This window comes from Sinohyriopsis cumingii, chromosome 6 (genome assembly GCF_028554795.1).
Source record: "Sinohyriopsis cumingii isolate HCF-2022 chromosome 6, ASM2855479v2, whole genome shotgun sequence".
Classification (NCBI taxonomy): Eukaryota; Metazoa; Mollusca; class Bivalvia; order Unionida; family Unionidae; genus Sinohyriopsis; species Sinohyriopsis cumingii.
The window spans coordinates 72,888,327-72,911,740 of record NC_142966.1 but is presented as its reverse complement, the minus strand read 5'-3'; the positions used below and the strand labels follow the sequence as shown (position 1 = coordinate 72,911,740).

Here is a 23,414-nt window from a genome sequence, read left to right as displayed (position 1 = left end):
AAAGTATCAATGAAAATGAAAAAAAAAAGAAAGAAAAACCAACGAGTGCCCACAAACCATTTGATTACCAGCATGCGAATCTTGAGCAGGCGGCAAAATATTTTAAGTACATTTCAGCTTAGTTTTGTCTATACTATGGCCATAATGTTACATTAACATAAGACCCAACAGGAACATCAGTAATGTTAAAATGTCAATAGATCCACACAGTGACAACCATCATAATATTTGCGTAGGTCCCTCATAGTGACATCCAATAGTACTGTATAGCAGCCCTACCTCCCAAAATAATGTAATGTTTAGTTCCCATTGAGTCTTTAGTGACCCAAACGTAATGTTTAGTTCCCATTGAGTCTTTAGTGACCCAAACGTAATGTTTAGTTCCCATTGAGTCTTTAGTGACCCAAACGTAATGTTTAGTTCCCATTGAGTCTTTAGTGACCCAAACGTAATGTTTAGTTCCCATTGAGTCTTTAGTGACCCAAACGTAATGTTAACTTTCATTGATGTCCATATGGTTCCAAAGGTAATGTTCAGTTCCCATTCAAGTCTATTCTGTCACAAACGTAGGACTTCAAAGAGACATTCTTAATGTTACATTCCTATATAGATCCATAGTGTCACCTGTCATATTAAAATTTTCATAGTGTGCTATACCTTTCCAAACGCAATGCTCTATTTCCATCAGCACCATTCATTTCAAAACGATGATTTTCAATTTAGAATGACATTCATATCGCCCAAACTGCCAGCTCCCGCCACATATTGCATTCCCATGGACCTCCACAGTGACAACTGTGGTGGTAAATTCTAGTAGTCTCCATATCTTTACTGCAACCACTGATTTTGAGTATTTGTATTGTTTAATTGACCTTTATCCATAAATGAGGGTAGAAGTTGGACCTATCTGTCTAATGTCATGTAGGGTAAAAATGTTTACTTGGTTTGATTTCTAGATACGGTATTGATTCGGAGTTAGAATGTTCTAGAAAACAAATGTTGTTAGCTGTTTGATGGGAATTTGCGTTACTGGTCCTTAAATCGTGTCTTAGGTTTTATATTAAGGTTGCTTATATTAGAATTACTCATTCTTATATTAACATCAGTATTTAGAGGAGTCAGTCTTTGTTCAGTATTAATTTGAGAGGAATTATTTATTTAAAATATTCACTGGAATTACAAAGTACTCTCTTATACTTTTGGAGCTATTTCGGAAGTATTGAGAATTCATCCGGGACCTTTTGGATTATGATATTGGAATTTATTTAGAACTCTATACATTTGGACTTGTGATAGAACTGTTAGGACTATTTTGGATTTAATGCAAGAAAACTTTAAGTTTATGTTAAATGATCACTTTTATTCTTGGTAAATAAATTATTTGTTGAATTTTATCAAACTTTGTTGGCTTCGCTCTTTCCAGAGTCGTGACACTAGGTTTTTCTCTCGCGAAGTAAATATAATTGGTGTATTTTCCCTTTCCTTGCGTTGTGACGTTATAGTCGTCTGATACTGCTTGGCATGTGATGTTGGAATTCTCTTTGTCAGCCAGTACTGTTCATGGTTTCGTGTAGTGTATCTTGTGCTTGGTCTGTGTCACGTTGTGTGTGAATTTTTTTTAACAATTCCTGCTCATGTTTATAAATGTTTTCTGATAGAATTCGCAATTCAACGTACTTTGGGTAACGTTAATACGTGTTTTATAATATTACGACTTTAGACCGGTTTTGAAACAAAGAAATACCTGTCCGTGAATTAGCCACTGCGTTAACTTCAAATTCACGGTTACTTCCTTTGAAGAAACTTTCCACGGGGCGAGAAACTCTGTTTGCAAGTAGCAATGATGTCATCGGTCGGATTAGGCTTGGAGGCTGGAAACTCGACATCATAACTCTTCAGTGATACCACCCCAGACCGTTTTCAAAGCGACCACCGGTATCCATTCAGAACTAAGATAATCGAATTTAGGGCGGGTTTCTCACGCAGCCAGTCATTATTCTGTTTAATGCATTGCGCATCAGTCAGTGAATGTCTGGGCATTGGCGAGAGCAGGACGTAGGAAAGTTAGAGACAATAGACTGCGCTCCGAGTGCCGAAGCTGTGAGCTCGTTAGAAGGGCTGACAGATAGTTCTAGGCACTTCGGACGAGATTGGAACAAAGGCTGCTGAGGATGCTTTTCGAGTGGGGCAAACGCCACCCGAAGAATAGAGAGGAGAAGACGTGGAGATCACGTAGAGATATAATGTTATGTGAGGAAGGAGGGACGGAAACGGAACGTGATTACCTGAAGTACCGACGAGGAGGACCGAGAGAACGGAAACGACGGTACCGGAAGTACCGACAAGGAGGCCTAGAGAACGGAAACTATGATACTGGAAGTAACGACAAAGAGAGCCGGGAAAGGAATACAAGGCGGAAGTTACAGATGAGTAACATGGAAGGGACATGGGTAGGAAACCCTCTCATCTTTAATTTCGCGGGATGAAATAATTGCAATTAGGATAGGTCATGTATTGATTGGAAAGAACTGCATTGAAAAATTGTCCTTGAATTGTGGAATACTGTGATAAAATACATTTAATTGTTATACCTGTCACCATTTTAATTTTATATTTTAACACCAAGACCGTCGGCTTTGCTGACTGTTGGCTCGGAGCTATTTAACGGTTAAATCGTCCGTCCTTCTCCGGGGTTAGTAATAATTCCGTAGGGGGCACGTGACAGCCTGGATTATGAAATCCCACAGTGCTGTGACCTTGTTGTTCTCGTCTACTTTCTCAGCCTTGTGATCGTATGTAACATCTATGTCCAGTGCACTCAGTTCCATATTTCTTAGTCGCCATTGACGGCTAGGGCACGTTTGTCGTACCGACCACAACTGTACTTCCAATATGGAAAGTTTGATAGCAATCAGGTTACAGGCATGCGAGTAATATGCCTGTCAGTCAAGGGACCGGGTTGTCTGGAAGAAGACCAATATCATAGCCCCCATTACATGGTATCATGATGTTGGCCACTTGTATTGTACGCAAGGCCCAATGTATATAAAAATGTGACGCTCGTTGCACCTTGTTTAGTCTTCGTGCAACAAGACAATTACAATGCAATAGCGCAATACTGTTTCAATGTCGCGATCTCTTGTGGATACAGTGCAATATCAAACTGCCTAATTTACTTCATATAAATACATTTTCCTCAAAACAGATTGTCCTGAACATTTAAATGACATTTTTTATAAGTTCATAGTTTACAACTGGTTACTTATTGCATACTATTTGTGGTATTTGGCTATACCACAATCATCCACCCTGATAAACTTACTCGCATTGCCAACAGTCCTTAAGGATAAATACAATCATACGAGTGCTACCAGTGGTCCACATCCTCCTATTCAGTCGTAATGCGCATCAATAATAGTTCGGTAGATGATAATATGGCGTCTTATTCATAATGTTATTCGAGGCAGTATTCAGGTTTGATGGTCCTTCTTCAGAAATAAATCCGAGTTTTTCTTGCGAACTCGATTGATTTAAATTAAAGCTAGTACAGGTATTGATACTAAACGGAGGGGGCCGCGATAGCTCTTTTGGAAGAGGTCAGACCCGTACTCCGAGAATCACGGGTTCAGTATCCGCTTAGCCAGCCTCTACCGGCTACCTTGGCGTTTCCGTAGGAAAGGAATTTAGCTACCTTTTCTCGGAATGATATAGCCAATAATGTTTACAGTGCCGTTAAAACCAACAAAAATACACAAAAATGACGTCAAGTGATATAATTGTAACGCCGTGACCGAGACTAAATACACTGAACATGAACTATAGCTCATTCAGGTGAGAAGTAAATGTAAATCACTTAATAACATTACCAACAACTCCATTCAAATCTCTTCGATTCGGTGTGCAATTCAAAGAAATTGTAAATTATATGCCAGTGAATAACTTTGAATAACAAAAAGTATTACAGTTTCAAGTTGTCACGTTTGCTAAACCCATCTGTCAAGTGATGTATAAGCTACATTCTACTGTCTTGGAAATATTACTGCGGCCATGTGTTGGATGTCTAGAGATTGTCGTAGACTAGTGTTAATTTCTTACGCAAAGTTACAGTGACCAGCCAGACCGGAACTTGAGTTGGCGAAGGCGACCGCTCGTACCATTTGACAAAGACTTGCCGTATCACACCTATATGTTACAACTTAGTCCTGAGATCAGAGGGAAGCCCGCGGAATGAACAAGGCGTGTTCTTATCTACACCCACGTTGACCAATAGCGAGAGGGACATTCTCCGCTAAGTTTGATTGGATCGGTTCACAGCCATATCCAATCGGAATTGAGATAGAGGGTGTGGTTACAATTCCAAACCGAAGGATAACTTTCCGAACTTGTAAATGAAAAGCTAGTTTCGCCTGGGAAGATTGCTAAGCATTAGGGTTACTCCGAGAGAGCCACTCGTAATTTGGCGGCAAAACCTAGAAGTAGATTCTAAAGAAAGAAAATGAATCGAAAGGTCAGTAAGTTATTTGCTCTATTTTTGCAGACTATTACGGTATCATAATTTGAATTATTTGTAGTATGTATACTTAATTACTAGGATCGTTTAGTATATAAAATTACCTTTGTAGTATTTCATTTACATGAGTATTTGACAAATGGGCTTGATTATTACATAGAGAATTATGTAGATTGTTAGCTTGTGGTCAGAATTAATTTTGTAATTCGCTATTAGGTTACTTCGTAGTAAACTAGTACATTTATTAATGCATTTTGTTAAAATTTACACATGTTTGAATTGTGAATTTGGAATGGTCGATGTATGTAAGATTAATTACTATGGACGTATGAATATATCAGAGCATGGATATTTGAAATTTGTGTACTTTGTATGAGTGTAAGTTAAAGAAATGCGTCTTGTTATTGTGATATTTTTTAGTATAACGGGATTAGGAATATGTACTGATACTGATATGACGGAATACATTGATGTATGTATAAGAAGTAATTTATACTGTGCTGTAGTATGACGTTTGTTTTACCATACAAGAGCGTATGGGTATCTCGATGTGAACGAATGCGCGACCGAAGAAATTTAAAAGCTGTTATCTGATGATATGCTGTGTGTAGTGTGAGATGAGAGGGCTAAGGGAAAAGATTGTACCGTCCTTGTGTTTTCAGTAAGAATGAATGTATTGTCCGAACAGGTCTTCAGGGAATGGTCCTAGTAAGTCCATAGCGACTCTTTCCATAAGTTCCCCTGCGTCTGTCATTTGCATCGGCGCACGTCTTTGCCTGTCTTGCATCTTTCTTCTAACACAAATGTTGCACGTTGCGCACAGTGATGGTCGTGAGTCCAATGAAAATGCTGCCTGATCTAAGGCTCAACCGTATTGCCAAAATTTGAAATGTGTACACCATTTACAATAACCGAAACCGTGCTCTTTAATCGAAATAACTAAGAGCTCAACATTTCCCCTTTCTGGTCGATTTTGTTTTTGATGCATACGTCTGATAGTTCAGATATAAATTCCTAGGACCGTCGTGATATTGTTTCCAACGGCTACAAACATGTCCTTGATGAAACAAATAGATAATGAAAGAGGACATGCTTTGCGCATGTGCACATAGGCTAATTTTGAACGCTGTACAGTGACAAAGAAACTATGTTGGTTTACAAACTTGGAATATATTTTCTTTAAAATAAATGTTTATATTAAAAGGTCTTGTTAAGAAAGACATTTTCAGAGCTAAATATTGAAGTTAAATAAAATGTTTCTGATTCGTGTAATGTGCGCTACAACTCATTCTCGTAAACCGTGGCTTTTTTTTCTTTATATGCCACGTTCGATGTGAAAATCACAAATACTTTAAGAAAAGAATGAGCAGAAAAAATCCTATTAAACATACTTCCAAAGCACAAATGTGGAAATATGTCTTTAACTGGAATGGACAGTTCTTGCATCACTGAGAGAACGTGTATGTTCATTTAAATGTTTGCAAGCAGTACACTAAGCTACTCGGTTTACACGTGTAAACGTTGCGGTCTTAGCGTAATCTTGTTCCATGTCGTCTGTACGATTCGTGCCACAGAATATATATGAATGGGTTGGCATTAATACATAGGTCTGGCTCCTAGTGCCTGAGGTTGATTACATGGCCCACATATCGGCCCTGCGGCCCTGAGCCAGTATACAAATAGCCAAGTAAGATGCACCACGGACTTTATAACGCTCTCAATTCAACCAATACAGTGCCTCGCCTGTGATAAAGATCCTGGCTGACCATGCGATGCAGAGTTAGTGCCAGCCTCCCTTGAGGCATGCGGCTGGCTGCAGTAGCCACCACTATACTGCTGCTACGCACATTACATCTGAAAGCATCGACTCCAGCTGCCTTCCGCACACGTGTGTGCTAATCAGTGACATAGGCAACGTACTGTTTAATATAGTTTTTAATATCTATATTTTTTCCCGCTAATATTACATATTATTTAAGAATATTCTGTATACTACCGATGCAAATAATGGATGCGTGTTATAAACTGTATAGCGATTTTAATGATGCTTCATTGCTGCACACCCAGATCTGATGGCAAATCCGGCACATAAACGTGCATAGGAACAGTGGAACAATTGTATACAAAATGAAGAAGACGTCAAAAACTTGCCGAGACGCAACCGACAGCAGTAGCATATCTGGAGAAGAAAAACAAAACAACGCTCTACACCAGCACAAGACGCAGAAAGCAATGAGTTAGAACCTGTCAGCGCACAAATGGCTAGTCTTCTACAGGTACAAAAACACGGGACTGTGGATAACTGACATGAAAACAAAGTCTGATGAACTCTGCAGCAAAAGGGTGCAGCTGGAGAAAAAGTTAAAACGTCTGGCAGCTATACGACCACGCAAACAGAACTCCAGGCTTGACTTCAAGAGAAAGATGACTGAAGTTACAGAAGAACATCCAGTCATTGGACAGTAACTCAACAAGTGCTGTCGGCAGAAAGTAAGAAGGTCCCGCTTAGAAGCTGACCAACCACAGTTGCTAAAGGCAGTCGTGGACATTGTATGATGTGGAGCAGCTGCTGATCCTCGGAGACGATCTCAGAAGCTTAGTAGCTGCAAAACGTTGGATGACTTACATGAAGCCCTTGCCCTTGGCTTCAGTATCAGTCGAGCCAAGGGCGGATTAAGGCTCACTGGTGCCCTAAGCACTGACAAATGTTGGTGCCCCCCTCCTTTCCACGTACACCTGGGAAGATAACCCTAGGGTGCACCATGATCAAGAAACAGAACATCATGATCAATTTGCACTAGTTTTATAAAAAAATTTTACAAATCTTCGTTCGTTTTTTTTTTCTTTTCACCCTTTTCTCAACTTTGTGGTGCCCCCTTTGGCCCTGGTGCCCTAAGCACGTGCTTAGTCTGCTTAATGGTTAATACGCCCCTGAGTCGAGCAGGAACATATCTACGTCTACTTCCACGTAATTCGGCGATGACTGAAAGTAAGCGTCACCTGAGCACAGTGCGTGTCAAGCTGACTAAGGCAGCAAACAGTGAAAGGCGCAATCACGTGGATACTCATTTTTCAACAGCTACAATCTGCTACTTGAAATATCTGGCTGTCGCTATGGTAGAGCACTGTGTCTTTTCTTCAGCCAAAACGACAAAGCACGTGTCCCACTAGGATTACCGACATCAAATAAGCAGGCACCCATTCTAATGCATATATAGTATCGCGCACAGCTGCTAGATCACGGTCGTGTTATTGCTGAACGCCACAAACTGATCTCGTCAGTCTATGCTGCATGTGTTATAAAACCAGGGGCTGTATCGTATTCAGGGTCGACTACTATCCTCATTCGCAGTGGGAAGCATGACAGTAGCACAGCAATGACACACGCTGCTGATTTTTGAAGAACGCAAAGAACTATCCGCTTTTCAGCCTGTTATGTGTATTAATGGACCAGTGAAGCCGAATGTAGTCATAACAGCATATAGCGGTCCGGATGAAAACCCTCGATTTCCGAAAACACTAGCCGCAGCCTATTGAGCCTTCCATTACAACAACCTTGATGCGATTTTCGTTGCGTGCCATGTGCCAGGGCACTGCCTACAACACATTCGAACGACGCATGGCTCCTCTGTCACGCGACCTATCAGGATTGATCCCGCATCACACTCATTATGAATCTCATTTAGACAGCAATGGCAAGACACGTGATGTAGAGTTGGAAAGGGCCAAGTTCCAGAATGCCGGTGAAGTGCTGGCAGAGATCTGGAGCTCAACCGTTATTGATGGATTTGATGTGGTAGCATCTTTTGTATGATGTGATGCAGGAAAACTGAACATCAGTCCACTGTCAGATGAGTGGTCAAGTCGGCATATTCAACAGTCGCATTATTGCTTGCAGATTGTGAAGTGCAACAGGGAATCATGCTGTGGTCAGCGTCGCACAAACTACAATGATATATTTCTTGGACGATTTTTACCTCCACCTGTTTCGCACTACATCACAGTTAACGTGATTGCCTATGCACCAGTTGTCAGCAACAGTGAAACGTTTGGGTCGCTTTATCAGCGACTGGTTCTTTTACATCTGCAACCTTCAGACGACTTCCTGGTGATGCCATTTGATTTATACTGTCCATCGGTGACTGCTGATCTTGAGAAGTGCATTCGTGATCAGTGTGGCCTGTACTTTCCATCTCAGGCTGCGAAGCGCAATCATGCCTGTATTCGCAGGCATGCAGTAGTGTGCACACAATCTGAAGTGGCAGACGTCGGCGCTGTGGAGCCTGAAACTGTTAGCGCTATTCTGTCAACTGCATCGTCAACTTCAACACCTGAAAGCAGTCATGATGGTCTGCCAGTTGTTCGCAATTTATTTGACTGGCTACAGTCTGCATTTGTTGAAGTGAAGTAAGACATTTATAGTCTATCGAATTTAGCTTTCTGTGAGATGACAAATTTAGTTTTATGTCCTTAATAAAAACTTCTTAAAAGAAAAATACTCTCTGTTTATTTTTTTCTTTGTTTTGAGCGTTGTAATTTGAGAGCACCAACTATTACACTGACAGAACATAGAGCAGTGTATAATGCTAGATGGAGACGTGCGCAGCCCGGGGGGGGGGGGGACGGGGGGGGGTAAGCCACATGCGGACAAAAGCGGACAAGGGGAGAGGGAGTGGGAAAACAGGTATTATCTGCGTACGTCCTTTATGGACAACCCCATATGAGTTGGGGAATACAGCTGGTTGAAGCACTTGCTTTACACCGCTAACATCTCGGGTAAATATCATGATGCCACTATGAGTAAGAAATCACGTGGCTACCCGTTTATTGTCAGTGCTTTTCCATGGAAACTCGAGTTTTTATGCAACAGTGCTGGTGGTGGTAAGTTACCGATGAGGCTTGAGTACGTAAAGGATGCATTCAAAATGACCAGAGAGCACGCCGTGACTAAGCGGTTAGCTTGCCGTACTCGTACCAGCCCGGATAGACTACCATGGTGTGTCCCTGTGCAGGGCACTTTTACTCCATTTGCCTTGACACTTAATGATCTACATGTCTTGCTGTGCTGTAAAACACGAAACCAAACCAATAAAATGGACCATTTGACCCTTCATTTGACGATAATATTGATCCATCGACCACCACCTTACGTAGATACCCCGATTATTCAATCACCGGTTAGGTGTGTATCTTTGTGTCATTAGTTGGCCATTCAAGAGCAAGTGAATCCGGATAGAATCAGGGCGGCCCGTCCATATAGGCGGTTGTCAAGTTCGCAAAGTTAAATGGGGCGCCAAATTTGAGGAGAAATTTTGAGGCGCGTGTGTGTGTGTGTGCATGGTTCGCCATCGGCGCCAGTTGCTGCCAGTTATTCTAGAGCAACCCCAAGATAAAATGTGCTAAATTCCATAGAAGTTAAATCGATATTTTCATCCACATTCTTTTCGGAGTTTTCCATAAAATACTTTTAAGTGCTGTTTCAGTCACTGTGAAAGGGAAAAACGAACTCAGTGAATAAAGAGATAGTAGGTTAATTATAGTATTTTTTTGAGGGGTTAATTTATGTGGGTAGTTCGGGTGAATGGATCGGGGTATAAGTCAAAAATCTTCTTCATGCTTGACTTAATTTACACAGAGAGCAGCCGATCCGTTTTCATGCATATTTAAAATTGGAATAAAACGAATAAGAATTGTCACAAGTAGTCAAAAATTAAGATAAACCCGAATCTGCCGCGAGCAGTTTCGCTTCCTATCTCATTTCTTGTTCACCGCCTTCACACCAGTCATTGAAATGGCGTCATCCTGTACATATCTTTCAACCAAATCGCATGATATTAAGAAAATTTTTGAAGTCTTTGTCTTGGTATAAGTTGAAAAACGTTACATGCGTACGCACACACGTACGCACGTGAAAACACGTTTTATGTGCTAGTTAGTCACTTGACAAAAAGGCAGGTGTGGATTACACTAGTCAGTCCCTTGTTGATACAATGACTAGTTCTGATATATTCAGAATAACCTAACTGTATTCACATTTTCAGAAGAGTCTGAAAAATTACCTTTCCCACCGGCCCTGACTGTGATAAGAGAAAAAAACACCACATCTTTCGGAACAAAACAATCACCAGCCTGACTCAGTTCCAAAATGAATATTTCAGTTTGTAAGTTTAAAGAATTAAGAGCAATGTAACTGAGTGAAAATGAATGTCGTAAATTTCTATATTATCGCGGTTCTTTAGCGTTAGATCAATTATTTTAACGGTAGTACTATCAACACGCCTAAATATTTCATACAAACTGCGTTACGAGTATTTGTTGCAAACTCAGTTACGAATATCAGGCTTGGATAGTGCGTCGGCAACGAGTTGGCTCTATATCCCTGCTGGACCAGGTTCGACCATTAGATCATGCACGTGTATGAGTAAAAAGACTACATCATGCCTACATCCAAATTATCTAGAGTGCGTCCTATAATGACTAGAACTGACAACCAAAAAAAGCAAAACAACTGAATTGTTTTTTTTGTTTTTTTTTTTGGGGGGGGGTAGATAAATATACGCGTATTTAATTATACACACATTTTGTAACCAATTTACTTAACTGCGTAATGTCTGTTGAAAATGAAGTAAAAGTCATACCAAAGACTTACAAAAATGGTAATAACAGCTGCCTCGCTTGGCGCAGAGCATTAAGAGGTTAGTGTTAGGACTGGTCGGCCCGGTGTCAGGATAATATGACTGGGTGGGACATCATGCCACATGTCTGCGGCATGATGCCCCAGTGCTAGACATCACTATAAACTGCCACACTGCAGACATCGTAGCGATATGGCTGAAAAATTGTTAAAAGCTACGTTAAAAAATCCAAATCCAAATCACATACATACATACATACATACATACATACATACATACATACAAAAATCGAAAATCGATAACAACACATTAATGTACTACTCTTAGCTTGGGACTCGTGCATGTTATTTTATGCAAGGACTCCATTACATAGTGCTTTATTTTGCTCAATCTTTCCTTTAAGCAACTTGTAGATATACAGTAAGTAAGACTGGTAAGTACTTAATAACAACTGACAGGTATCAAAAACTATCAAATATGTGGTGTGGATGGAAGTTACTTTTCCCATGGCGACATAGCACATCAAAAGGAGAAACGTAATATAATCGATACGTGGAGACCTGAAATAATCAGTAGTTCTGCTTCAAATAGACAGACACTGAGAGTAACCCGATTCTTCAAATCATTTAGTATTTAAACAACTACGGTAATTGTACACCCTGAATTAATTTGGGACGCTTGAAATCGAGCTTCCTTAGCAAACTCAGCTTGAAAATTCGAGGCGGATTCTGACAGATTGAACTGTAATTATGCTTCTTTGTATTACTCATATTTCACGACAAATTTATACTTAAACAAGTTTTCATGCAATATCGTACAGTGTTTATCTTCTCCATTTCGCGCCCAAAAATGTGATCCTCCAGTTTTGGATCCAATAATCTACTTCTCGAATTTCAGAATTTAATTAAGACTGGACATACTGGAAAGAGAAATCTAATGCATGCACGGTAGGATTACACTGACTTTTCAAAACGAGAATGGATGACGCAGACGACATTGGACACGAATGACTACAGATGAATCATGGCATTTGAGAAAATAACATGGTATACAGTTTCCAGGTCTATTTCATATTCTGCGTCTTATTTGCATGATTTGCAGGTGTTGGCGAAAGTGGATTGATAAATGTTTCTTTGTCAAGGTGTGAGAATGTGCACCGCACAGCAGCATAGCCAGTGACTTCAAAAGGGGCTATATGAAACTGTCTAAATATAGGCCTAGACACAATTTGTAATATAATTCCAAACCGTCGATATATGTCTTGAAATTTTTTAAATCCATGGTCGTTCCCTCCAAAACATCATGAAAGCATTTCCTCATAACCGACCAATGCAATAAAGTACCGACAAAGTAATAAAAAAAATCACATCCAACTCAGCTTCACCTGCTTATGATATTCATCCAGTCTGAAGCCATTATTTGATTTCAGACATGAGTTTGAAAGAGAATATGTCTGTTCTTTATGTACAAATTCTTTAATGCTTTATATAGAAAATGAACATGTACCATCATAGATGTATATATAAAAAATGTGGCTATTGCGATGTGTGTGTGTATGTGCGTGCGTACGTGTGTGTGGACAAAATATATCCCACTATCCCAAATGTTTGAAATATAAATTCCTATATTATCTGGAATCCATTTTGACATACTATCTCTACTATCAATGTTATCTTTATGACCTTTGAAAACAAGGCCATCGCACACACACACACACACACACACACACACACACACTTATTTATCCGCAGCCGTGTAAGAACACAAATCCGCATAATATGGGAGTCAATATGGAACAATGGACAAATATTGTGCAAATTATTAAGGTGTCTAACATTTCATGTTATTAAGCAACCTCCCAGCTTCTAAGGTGTTTCATTTCCCAGACATATCGTGAACACAACGATAAATCAGTTAACGCAAGCTTAGAAAAAATGGTAAGCTATAACACTGATAAAATACCGCACTTCACCGTCCGTTTATCCGCGACTTTGACGAAAAACTAAAGAAATCCGTAGGGGGAACAAATAATTATGGATATTCTAAAGCATGGCATACAAAAAGATCGTTCCTCAAAAGTTTAAATCTAAAGAATGATGTTACGGAAATCTGCGTAATTACTAACGTACTTAATGTTTCATGTTGATTAATTTATCCAGACTGGTTCATGTAAGTGCCTTATTATATAAAACTGGTTAAATAGTTTTCGATCATTGTCCTAATTTATTTTTCCTTATGATGTCATAACCTGTAAATTATCACTTGGAATGGTACTCTAGCTGGTTGTCTATAATTAGTGAAATGTTCGGCTATTTGTGGATCATTCCTTCGAAAAACTGTACGCACTTTGGATACATTCGAGTCAGAGTTGTATATTTATGTAAATTGGGAGCGGAATGGGGGTCACACATTCCTTATCGAATTCCTTTCAACACCAATGAAGCATTTATATTGCACCCCAAACACCGACTTTGTGTTCGATCGATCTCTTTGTTATACATTATCCAGGTCGAAGAAGAATAAAATTGTGGAAGACCCTGTCTACAAGTCTTGATATTTAAATATAATATCAGTTGTGTCAGATTCAGTAAAGGGAGATTTGAGAATTACCTTAGGTAATATAAACTATTCTCTTTCTACAATTGAAGAGAAAAAACCGTATCTAATGTCAACGCCACTGGGAAGGATCATTGTGTGAGGTGACAAAGTAGCTAAAAGAATATCAAGGTTTTTGAAGAAAGGCCGCATCAATGGAAAGCTGTAAAATGTCCTGATGAAACGTATAATTTTCACAATTTTGATTCGTCCGTATTGAGGTGGAGCGTATAAAATTAATATGATGTCCGTTCCTCCATTCCTTCTTCTGTCTGTCCGTTTTGATTACCACAAAATAACTTTAACATATTGATTTGGGATTAGGTTGCAGTGGCATAAGAGAAAAATGACTTCCGCACAACAGCTTACGTTCTAGGTCACGGACCTTGACCGAACGTTGTAGATGGCTTGCACTTAGGATAAGGAACAAATTTGTTGCTGGGACGAAAGGTCAAACGTCAGTGTTAATGTTACTGGAAGAAGAAAACTTGTTTCTACTCAATATTTGTTCAAAATGATTGACCTTTGCCAACATTTTGGATGGTTTATACTTAATGCCTGAAAATCCCCCTGCGGGTTCGGGGTTGAAGAACAGGCTCGATGCGTCCTCTCGCCATGTTATAAGAGACGGTCGAGTGGAGGTAACTTGTCTCCCTTGAGTTGCATCCCATCTCGTTGGAGGAGAGGATCCTGGTAGTTGAGTGGAAGAGTGGCCGATGTTTGCTATTCAAATACAATGTACTACTATGGCATCATCTTCAGCAGGATGAGTTGTCACAAGGGCCTAGTCTGATCAATCGGGTCGTCCAGCCAAGCTTCAGTTGTTATGTTAAAGATGCTCAGTTTGGCTGATTCGTATAGTTAAAATGCCCCCCCCCCCTCCATTTGTGATTAATGAACAAAGCGCCGTTCTTCCAAAAGGACATAGTTCTGAGAACGATGGCAAGAATCAGCACAGTGAAGGGTTTTCTTTGTTCGAATATATCACACTGTATAGCATCGACACGTGAAACGTAAAATCAATCTGACTTAAATCAATGTCCCCTTGTTGGTCCTAGTCACACTGGTATAAAGGATAGATAATGAAAAGACAGATAAAGCAACCAAAGATATGCAGTCCCCCGTTCCTTAATGAATGAGTCTATATACAGACTTAATATATTGTATGAATCAGCGTGTTCTTAATACTTGGAAACATATGCCGAATGAAAACCCCACAAGCAAACTTAAGAACATCAAATTGACTATTTGGCGACTGACATCTCTCGTATAAAACAAATTGCATTGATCAGGTAGCATGTTGCCTATCGAGTATTGGACACATATGCCTGACCAGAGCATACGTCTTGAAGGGTGAACCTCGACCAGAGTGCATACCGTGCCAGTGTCCATTGAAGGTGGAACACATTTTTGAGAGTGTGTCGATTTCCCCCATGTGAGACGGCAGCATTTTAATGTCATCTACAGGAAGAAATTGTATGAAGATGTATAACCTTAGATCATCTTTAAGTTGTTTAGCGAATGTGGTCTACATAACAAATTGTGACCATATCTATCAATGACTGTATATGTATTACCTTTTGTCTTGTTTATATACTTTTTACAGAATAATAACATTATTTCGTTTTATATTTCATTTTGTTGTACTTGAATTACTTTTATTTTAAAAAGTTTATCTTCTTAAAGTTTTTGTGTAATTTTTCATTTTTTAAAATTTTTGGCATCCTATAGCCACTGTAGTGATGAGATGCAGTAAAGCGCTTCAACATACATACTTGCATGCATACACGTACGCACGCACGTACATACATACATACATACATACATACATACATGAACAGCACTTATTGATTTTGGCGTTAAAACGTAAAAGGCCAATGTCATTGTGACTAAAAGATTAACAAAGTTTCTGCATCATAACGTTTGCTTTTTGAATAATAACTTTAGTTCTGGATGACGTACTATTACCAAGCCTTCTTGATAACATACACTTGAAAATAGTTAGAAATACATAGATTGTATAGGTCAAAAGGTTACAGGCCAATGTCGCAGTGACCCCTTGACTTGAGGATTCCTTGCACATGGGTCAAAAGAAAGAAACCCATTGTTTCTGGAGTCATAAATCAAGGTCACTGCCATAAGCAAGGCAGAAGGTTTCTGTAAATTAACATTAGTCTATCACTCTCATTCAAATACTACAAATACAGCACGGTTAGCAGTCTTGTGTTGCTATCATTCAAATACTACATCTACAGCACGGTTAGCAGTCTTGTGTTCCTCTCATTCAAATGCTACAAATACAGCACGGTTAGCAGTCTTGTATTGCTATCATTCAAATACTACATCTACAGCGCTGTTAACAGTCTTGTGTTCCTCTCATTTAAATACTATATCTACAACACGGTTAGCAGTCTTGTGTTGCTATCATTCAAATGCTACATCTACAGCACGGTTAGGAGTCTTGTGTTCCTCTCATTCAAATGCTACATTTACAGCACGGTTAGCAATCTTGTGTTCCTCTCATTCAAATATCACATCTACAGCACGGTTAGCAGTCTTATGTTCCTCTCATTCAAATATCACATCTACAGCACGGTTAGCAGTCTTGTGTTCCTCTCATTCAAATATCACACCTACAGCACGGTTAGCAGTCTTATGTTCCTCTCATTCAAATATCACATCTACAGCATGGTTAGCAGACTTGTGTTCCTCTCATTCAAATATCACATCTACAGCACGGTTAGCAGTCTTGTGTTCCTCTCATTCAAATGTTACATCTACAGCACGGTTAGCAGTCTTGTGTTCCTCTCATTCAAATACTATATCTACAGCACGGTTAGCAGTCTTGTGTTGCTATCATTCAAATGCTACATCTACAGTACGGTTAGCAGTCTTGTGTTCCTCTCATTCAAATGCTACAAATACAGCACGGTTAGCAGTCTTGTGTTGCTATCATTCAAATACTACATCTACAGCACGGTTAGCAGTCTTGTATTGCTATCATTCAAATACTACATCTACAGCGCTGTTAACAGTCTTGTGTTCCTCTCATTTAAATACTATATCTACAACACGGTTAGCAGTCTTGTGTTGCTATCATTCAAATGCTACATCTACAGCACGGTTAGGAGTCTTGTGTTCCTCTCATTCAAATGCTACATTTACAGCACGGTTAGCAATCTTGTGTTCCTCTCATTCAAATATCACATCTACAGCACGGTTAGCAGTCTTATGTTCCTCTCATTCAAATATCACATCTACAGCACGGTTAGCAGTCTTGTGTTCCTCTCATTCAAATATCACACCTACAGCACGGTTAGCAGTCTTATGTTCCTCTCATTCAAATATCACATCTACAGCATGGTTAGCAGACTTGTGTTCCTCTCATTCAAATATCACATCTACAGCACGGTTAGCAGTCTTGTGTTCCTCTCATTCAAATGTTACATCTACAGCACGGTTAGCAGTCTTGTGTTCCTCTCATTCAAATACTATATCTACAGCACGGTTAGCAGTCTTGTGTTGCTATCATTCAAATGCTACATCTACAGCACGGTTAGCAGTCTTGTGTTCCTCTCATTCAAATACTATATCTACAGCACGGTTAGCAGTCTTGTGTTCCTTTCATTCAAATGCTACATCTACAGCACGGTTAGCAGTTTTATGTTCCTCTCATTCAAATATCACATCTACAGCACGGTTAGCAGTCTTGTGTTCCTCTCATTCAAATATCACATCTACAGCACGGTTAGCAGTCTTATGTTCCTCTCATTCAAATACCACATGTACAGGATGGTTAGCAGCCTTGTGTTCCTCTCATTCAAATATCACATCTACAGCACGGTTAGCAGCCTTGTGTTCCTCTCATTCAAATATCACATCTACAGCACGGTTAGCAGTCTTGTGTTGCTATCATTCAAATACTACATCTACAGCACGGTTAGCAGCCTTGTGTTCCTCTCATTCAAATACAACACTTACATCATGGCGTAAAACTGCGTCAGTATCAATGGCAAAAGTAATATTCCAAAACCAAAAAGGTTGCATGGGCCGAGAGGCTTCATAATTTTTTTAGTTTTGTCTCTGAAACAAATGGGACATCTTGTTATCTGTACAATTTTCTACGACCGCTCCGGAGGCCTAGTGGTTACAGCGTCCGCCTAGGATATGGGAAATCGCCGGTTCGAACCCTGACCAAGTTATACAAAAGACTTAAGAAAATAGTACTAGCAGCTGCCTCGCTAGGCGCTCAGCATTAAGAGGTTAGTGTTAGAGCTGTTCGGTCTGGTGTTAGATAAGGTGACTGGGTGGGACATGATGCTGCATGTCTGCGGCATGGTGCCCCAGTGCTAGGCATCACTACAAACTGCCACACTGCAGACATCGTAGCGATATGACTGAAAATTTTTTTAAGTTACGTTACAAATCCAAAACACTCAAACATACATTTTAATAATTTTTAATTGGCACTATCTAGTATTTACCCATCATGTCCAATACTCAACTTCTAATTTGATCTGCATGTATAACGATTTCCTTATTTTAGTGTATTGTCAGACAAAGATAGCCATACCCACCCACTTGCTCGTATCGCGCAAAAGTAACTCTTTCTCCTTATATATATATATATATATATATATATATATATATATATATATATATATATATATATATATATATGCCACCATGTCGGCCAATTCTGCGCGTCGTTTAATTCTGCGCAACGATTTCTGTAAACATTGGATCTCATGTTTTTCTTGATCAAAAATCCATTATGTATCAAGAAAAACGATCGTACTTTAATTAAGAAGTGATATTCATAAAATTTACAAAAATATCCCACATTTCGACTCGAAATGTATATGAAAATGTGATTTCTAAATGTCAACATGAAGACCCACTCGATGACCTTCTTGAACCTGTAACCCAGAAAATCCTATTTACTATGTATCTTTTAGAATGATGCAAATAAATACATTATATAAAAGATGGAAATGCATACCTTAAACCAATTATGCATCTCAGTCCAAGTTCCAACTTTGCACGAAGATGTCCCACACGTAACAAAGTCGTCTGCTTCCCAACGTGTCAACTTGCCGCTAGAACGCGATTCTCAAGAAATTCCCGGGCGTATAGTCTGTTTCTAAATTCTTTAGTAATTATTCCCTATAATCAAGATGCAGCAAACACATTTCATCCTATTTATTGTTGTTTCTCTTCCACATAATAGCTTTTTTTTAACAAAATGTTGAACGTTACTAATATTTGTACAAGATCGGTTTAGTTTGCTTAATATCTCTTGCCATTTATTGGCAGTGTTACGTTGAATTTTGTAAAACTATCTGTAAATCTGAACTAATTACTCATCTGAACCGATGACAAAAACAGTCCAAAGTAATGTATTTTATTTTTATAGCTCGATGGATAAACATTATATCTTTTCAAAGCTGTGCGCAGAATAGGCCGATGTATTGCGAGTCATGAAAACATGAGGTGGTATCCCGTGTGTCCAAAATTAATATTATTTGGAACAGAATATTCTGGTGACAATTGCCTCTTTTCAAATGGTAATAATTGCATGGTTTTATTTGTGTTAATCGGTCGAATTCGGTATGAGGTTTGCTTCAACATTAGAGACGGAAACCTTAGGTGCGCAGAAATGCCTATGATTCAGTCAAAGTTTGAAGAAAATGTGTTACTTGGTTTAGGAAATACAATCAAAATGAAAACCAATCAAAACCTGAACGCAATTTTATTTGAAGAAAAAAAAAGATAACCTCAAAACTAAAGAGGCGAGTGAGGGTGTCGCAGAATGAATTGTCTATTTCCGTAATTACTCATCTCATGAAGGAAACAAATTCATCAAGGGTTTAAAAAATAAACAAAGGGGAAATGTTTAGCTTAAACCTTTACCAATTTGTACTCACCGTAATACAACAGAGACACTATCAGCAGTCCGAAATCATTAGTGTATTTGTTTCTGTGTTCGTTAGAAATTATATAGTCAAGATATTTGGTATGGTTACGATTTATACGTCCTTCTTGGTCATTTACGTCATATATTTAAGTCATATGACTTCAACGAAGCACAGCAGAAAGTATATACGGATTATCTGGTTTGGTCATTACATCTTGTATTTTGGTCCATTCGAGCTCACACGAGTGCAGAATAATCTATATGGTGTATTTAATTATAAATGATACGAGTATATACATTATGTTATTGCAATTTCTAAAAGGTACCAATATTTAATCAACTTCCACAGGAACAAGAAATTTTATAATTTTTTTAGTTTCTGAAACGTCACGAAAAGACCAAGTCAAAAGCATATACAAATCATGCATGCTCTCTCTCTCTCTCTCTCTCATTTTTCAAAGGCAATATTGGTGCGAAATACAGAAGCCTAAAATTAGAGTCAACAGTTAAATTTGTGAAGGACATCAATTCAAGAAATAGACCGCTATAAAGCAGACAGCGGTTTTCAGAAGCTAGTTGTCTTTCCTCCCAGATATGGCTGGTTAAGAGGTTTGACGGTACGAATCTATATTATTCCTCACCTTTAAATTTTGAAACAATCACCCCCTCACTGGAAGACGAAGGAAAATAACCACAGTCAAGCACTGTTTTACAAGCTTGCATAAACCAGGACAAAGTATATTTTGTCCGACGATGATTAAAGCTTATTAATCGTCTCATCGATACTGACTGTCTTAATTTCGCTTATAGTTTCTAATAATAATTCTGCACCCCAAAATTATCAACAACAAACATATAAACAGTATCAGGTTTCAAACCAATCTGCGTCCTTATTCAGTCTGGGGCATTTGTACTTTTAAAAAAACACAGCATATGTTATTGTTTTGCCTTCAAACTACAGAACAATACAAAAGAAGTTATGTATATTCTATCATTTCCATGTGATTATATGACTTTTCACCATACGTGGAGTGGACGGTGGACTTAGAAAATACTCATGTATTTCCACACCATTTATGTCTTCATTGTGCAATCTTGTGCTTGGGCCAATGGCCTTGTACGGAAACCAGCGAAGTACTTCTATAGGCTAATGTACTGAAAGAATCCCACTACAAATAAAACAATGGCCTTGTACGGAAACCAGCGATGTACTTCTATAGGCTAATGTACTGAAAGAATCCCACTACAAATAAAACAATGGCCTTGTACGGAAACCAGCGAAGTACTTCTATAGGCTAATGTACTGAAAGAATCCCACTACAAATAAAACAATGGCCTTGTACGGAAACCAGCGAAGTACTTCTATAGGCTAATGTACTGAAAGAATCCCACTACAAATAAAACACTGGGGTGCAAAAGTAGGGTTGCCATGAAGCTTTTGCAAACAAAAAAGTATCATCGCTTTTATCGGCCTTTAAGAAATAAAACACGCATGTCAAAGAAATCAGTAAAAGTGGCATAGAAACTATACAAAAAACTAATATGCACGATACGGGTCCTCCTAGTATAAGTCCGGCCTATCTCTGCATGCGCGTGTGAGTTACTAAGTGCAGGGCCGATCACGGGCCCTGGAGTAAGAAACACCCGGGCCTCTCCTAGTTCTTGTTCAAACTAAATTTTTCTTAATAAATAAAAAAAAGTGTTGTTCGGCCTAGGCCCACTTTCCCGGGTGACTCTTGTTGGCCCTGACTTAGCATGCATGGATGCGAATGTCTAACACATATATACCATTCTAAAAACTGAGCTAGGACCTTTCTTTATTAATGGGATTATTTAGTAAGATACACATGACGAACATGGAGATTGTATAAATTAGGCTCAACCCTTTGAGCGGGGCTAGCTAATGACATTGTTTTATCTTTGAAACCCTGCTTTTCCCGCAGTTTTCAAAGTCATGTACCGAGAATGCCGGCAAAGAAATCTAATTAGCTGGACGTCGTTAAAGACTATAGTTAGAGCAAAAAAGTGTTTGTCCGTCTGTCTTTTTTCCCCTGCACATTTCAAAGTTATTCACCACAAATGAAATCAAAGTTAATGGAACACCATATATAATATAACTTGACCTACTTGTATTTTATTCATTCATTCGTTGTATCATGCATCTTTCTTTCTTTTGTGATGCAAGATGCAAGGCTATAAAGAAAGAATGCCGTAAACAACGAGGATACCGTTAAGATCATCATACCAAGTGATGAGGGTATATATTTTTTTCTTGCAGATTCAAAGGTTAATCACAAGGAAAGGAAAAAAACATAATAAAAAAAAAATAAATAAATAAATAAACCAAACAAACACATCTGAGGATACGATTTAGAAAATTACTAAAAACTACGAGGATTAAGTTAATATTTGTTCTAAAATCGTCTGGCGTGTACATCTGAATAATATTCTTCTTACAAAGAAAAGGAATTATGCGTATGTAAGTTCCATGAGAAAGAAGCTTAATTTTCAGTATGGCGTGTCCGTGAATATCAGAAAGAAATTAACAGAAGCGTCCATCTTTTCTGCACGAGTTTCTTTCTAAATTTGGTCACTGTGAAATATAAAGGATCTGAATGCTTACTTCGGCTGTAAACGATCTCTGCTAAGCTTTCTCGTGTCATAAGTTTCTCAGATATGTTATTGTATGGTCTATACGCAAGTAATACTAATATAACTATCGTATGGTTCATAAACAGGTAATACTATTATAAACATCGTATGGTCTATAAGCAAGGAATACTGTTAAAATATCGTATAGTCCATAAGCAGGGAATACTATTACAAGCATCAGATCGTCTCTAATCAGAGAATACTATTAAAAACCTCATCTTGTTTCAAAGCAGTGAGTACAGTTATAAATATTGTACGGTCTATAAGCAGGAATGCTGTTAAAATATCATATGGTCTATAAACGGAATACTGTTACAAATATCATATTGTCCATAAACAGATGATAGTATTAAAAATATTGTGTGTATAATAGCCAGGGAATACTATTACAAAATATCTTATAGTCTATAAGCAGGGAATACTGTTACAAATATCTTACGTTCTATAAACAGAAAATACTATTACAAATATCGTGTGGTCGATAAATAAGGAATAATGTTACAAATATCATATGGTCTCTAAGTTGGAAATAATGTCAAAAGTATCGTGTGGTCTAGAAGCAGGGAATACTATTAGAAATATCGTATGGTCCATAAGCAGGGAATACTACTAGAAATATCGTATGGTCCATAAGCAGGGAATACTACTAGAAATATCGTATGGTCCATAAGCAGGGAATACTACTAAAAATGCTATATGTTCTATAGGCAAAGAGTACTATTACAAATAATGTTACGAAAAAGCAGTGACAGAGTAACTTCATACAACTGTTGACATGTTTACATCCTGTTCAAGAGATACTCTTTCTTTCTTTTAAAACTAAAGGTTAAATATTGAGTTTTTAATTTCATTGGCAAGTTTCAATAACACTAATACTGAGAAAATTGTATTTTAGTGTTGTGATGAGAAATAAAATATTTACAACGAATCTCTTTCCTTTCCTCGAAGTGAAATACTTTAATATAAATATTTAGCTCTTTAAAGATTACGTATATGTATGTTATGAATAATGTTGCCATTATTCTTTCTATTTATTTTAGTTCCCCACATTTTGAAACACGTCCAGTAAAAGACTAAAATATGACATAGAATTCTAACAAGAAAA

At 38.4% G+C, this 23,414-nt stretch overlaps 1 long non-coding RNA gene across 1 annotated transcript in view; it reads left to right on the top strand.

The window, feature by feature from the left end:
* Positions 1 to 4,450: 4,450 nt before the first annotated feature.
* The window catches only part of LOC149797200 (uncharacterized), a 67,276-nt gene continuing 48,312 nt past the window's right edge, over positions 4,451 to 23,414 (top strand). Inside the window, exon 1 of the long non-coding RNA XR_016421501.1 lies at positions 4,451 to 4,507. This is a non-coding gene — a long non-coding RNA (uncharacterized LOC149797200). The remainder of the gene's footprint in view (positions 4,508 to 23,414) is intronic.